The sequence below is a fragment of the Fukomys damarensis genome, unplaced genomic scaffold (genome assembly GCF_012274545.1).
Source record: "Fukomys damarensis isolate Sample0158 unplaced genomic scaffold, DMR_v1.0_HiC HiC_scaffold_5, whole genome shotgun sequence".
NCBI classification, from domain to species: Eukaryota; Metazoa; Chordata; class Mammalia; order Rodentia; family Bathyergidae; genus Fukomys; species Fukomys damarensis.
The window spans coordinates 65,925,046-65,928,325 of NW_022900917.1; the positions used below are offsets into that span (position 1 = coordinate 65,925,046).

A 3,280-nucleotide genomic window follows, 5' to 3' on the forward strand; every position below is an offset into this window, starting at 1 on the left:
CATTTGGAAGGTTATTCATATTAGCACATTTTCCACTGCATCCTTTTCCATGGCTACACCGTGTTCTACAGTGTGAATGTGTTATAATTTAAAGTGGCCAGCTCCTGCTGTTGAACATCTGTCCTGTCTACCATTCAGGGTTGCCTCGAGGTGGAAATGTGACTGGGTTTCAGAGAATTCTGTCAATTTCTGAGTGTTATTTTTGCTTAAGAATTAAAACAACTTTATTTCTAAGAGGCTAATGAGCCAACAGCACTTCTATCCTCTTGTAGGCCAGTATATGACAAGATAAACACCAAGTGAAGTTGAGGGCAGTGTAGACAGAAATCAGATGTGGATGAGACAGCTGTCACCCAGAGGCTGGGCACAGGCACTAGAGTCTGGTCTGGCCCATGGCATTTATCATTTTCCTGTTTTGCCTTGCTCCTTTCACCTTCTCTGCTTTTTCTTTGAGCTACCGGAGGCCCCAACACTAACCAGTTAGGGTGGCTGATGCTTCTTTCTTGGATTGAACCAAATAGTCTTGTTGCCTCAGGTAGACTCTAAGAGTAGTTTTCTGTTACAGTCCCCTCTGCCATTCCCTGTAACTTTGTGGTGGCCATCAAGTTCTTCCCAGAAGTCAGTAATATGCTGAAACCCACACAGAATGTATTTCTTTACCACAGGTCTCACATTATTTATATATCAGATTTCATGGTTATTTAGTTAAGGTGAAGCAGCTTCTGAAATGCTAGATAAATTGTTTTTCTATTTAATTGGAGTGGTCTTGGCATTTTGTTTTGTGTTTTATTTTGTGTTTTGTGGTGCTAGACTAGCTACTTGCTAGGCAAGTGCTCTACTCCTGAGCCACAGCCCAGCCTTGGCCTTTTATTTTGTACTTATAATTTAGCTATGCTATGAACATTACTTTTTCCAACTAGAAATACTAGAAGCAACTAAAAGCTGGGAGGAATAAATGCTATGGGTCCCAGACACCCTCATGTGGGACCTTGCCAAACATGTGCAGGAATAACAGTTGGCTCTGGTAATGGCAGGCTGCTGGAGCCTGAGACAGGCCTAACTTGGATAAAACCCTTCTACATTGTTTGAGAGAGCCGCAGTGCCTGGCTCTGTCTGCTCTACCCATTCTTGCTCCACTCTGTCTGCCCTGTCACCCGCTGTGTGCTACCCAGTTGCCCTCAAGGTAAATCAGACAGGCCAAAGCTCTATTGAGACACAAGAGTGATCAGTGCTCACACCCTGTGGCAGCAGTGCCATGGAGTCCTAAGCACTGTGTAGCTAGGGGTCACTGAGCCTGAGCAGACTTCTGGAAAAAAAGGACACTCTGTATAAGAAGGAAAGCAGCTGGCAGCTGAGCCAGGGGGGCTGCTCGCCAGGCTCAGAAGAGTGGCCTCAGGTGGGAGGGGCAGCAACCAGCTGATGGGCACGGCCATCAGCACCTTTTGTGACTGGAGTGTCCAGTGTGAGGAGGGGATGAGCAGGCACCTGGGAGGTCAGGAGGTGGGTTTTCTGCAATATATAGAACTGGGATTGTCTCCTGGAGGAGTGCCTGTCTCATCTCAAGCCTCACTGTGGAGTCAGAATGCCATAAAGCAGAGTGAGGGCTGTGGCAGCTTTTTAGCTCCACTGTTATCCATTTCCTTTCAGGAAGCATTACAACCTAGTGAAGTTATTATCTATCTCTGATACATTCTGATGTATTTTAAAATGATAAATCATTTGCATTACCCTTACTGGCTCCATGCTGATGTCCTGCATAGCTGTCTGGGAAATGCCACTGGGGCAGGGGCTCTGCCAGCACCCCTCAGAGCCTGGCATGGTGGCCCTGTTGGCTGCCACCCTCACAAAGGATGAGACATCCAACAAGGCTGCTTTTCACATTGACTGGGTAGGTTCCGAAGAGAACTAACATTAGGGGTTCACAAACTGAAGTTAGCATACATTTGGTGTAAGAAGGATATCTGGAGAAGCTTGATGCCAACTCTCTTTGCTTCCTCCTGAGCTTAAGCACATGTGAGTGAGATCTCTGCTTTGGGAGGGGAGTGCCAATGTTAGAGTGGGATTAGGTTGTCATGCTTTTCTAGTCTTCATCCACAGATTTTGGAGAGCTAGTCAATGTGGGCTGCAAGTGCAAGGTGAAGAACCTGCTCTGAAGTTCAGTGTCTAGTGCAAGGAGTAGAGACACGTGATTGACAACTGCAGTCTGTGTGCTGCAGGATGGGGACAGGGCTGTGAGAGCAAACTAGGGAGTTCTGTGCAGATGGGGGTCAGGGAAAGCCTCTGGGGAGTGAGGCCAGACCTAGAGCCTGAAGAAAAGGGAGGGGTTTGGCTCATGGGGTATACAGCAGGGGAAGGAGAGGGTGCAAAGAAGTCCAGCCAGACCACTAAGGCTGAGTTAAGACAGTGTATTTGAAGCATCATCAAGGCTATGGTGTCAGAAGCAAGTCTGGAGACTGGCTCATTGTGCTTGTGGTTCAGGTGAGTTGCACAGGGCAGAGGCTGATGAGGGTCATGGTGATGGGAGGAGCTGGTGCAAGCACCTGGTCCCAGTGCAGGTCCTGCCTCTCAGTGTGTTGCAACCTGCATCACAATGCTGTTTTTCACTGCCAGCCGGTACCCATTATATGGTCAGACTATTTGTTTATTCATTCAGCCATCCATGGACATTTGAGTTCCCTTCACTTGTTGGCTATTAAGAAAACAGAATATATTTATGTATAAATTTTTATGCTAAATTATTTTAAATTTTTTCAGATATATACCTAGAAGTGGAATTGTAGGATGATATTATATTTCTATCTGTATTTTTGAAGAAATATCAAGCTGCTTCTCAAAACAACTATCCCACTTTATACTCCCTCCAGGAATATAGAAAGATTCCAATTTTCTACCTCCTTAACTTTTTTTTCTTTTAGTCGTGGTACTAGGGATTGAACACAGGGCCTTTACACTGATAAAAATCCCATCTCTTTTTATTTTTGATTGAAGGTCTTGCTGCATCACTTAAACTGACCATATAGTAGGGGCTTGTAATCCTCCTGCCTCGGCCTCCCAGAGTGCTGGGATTACAGCTGTGTAGCCAGCTTGCAACACATTGTTATTTTGTGAGTGTGTGTGTGTGTGTTGTTTTGTTTTGTTTGGCAATGCTTGGGATTGGACTCAGGACCTAACTCATGCTGGGCAAGAATGTTCTACCACTGAGATATACCCCTAGCCCTATTGCCCTTTGTGTGTGTGTGTGTGTGTGTGTGTGTGTGTGTGTGTGTGTGTGTGTGTGTGT

General features: G+C 45.8%; 1 protein-coding gene across 1 annotated transcript in view; it reads left to right on the forward strand.

The window, feature by feature from the left end:
- Positions 1–866: 866 nt before the first annotated feature.
- The window catches only part of Arhgap39 (Rho GTPase activating protein 39), a 100,738-nt gene continuing 98,324 nt past the window's right edge, over positions 867–3,280 (forward strand). Inside the window, exon 1 of the mRNA XM_033760792.1 lies at positions 867–2,478. The gene's annotated coding sequence lies outside the window, so the exon portion shown is untranslated. The remainder of the gene's footprint in view (positions 2,479–3,280) is intronic.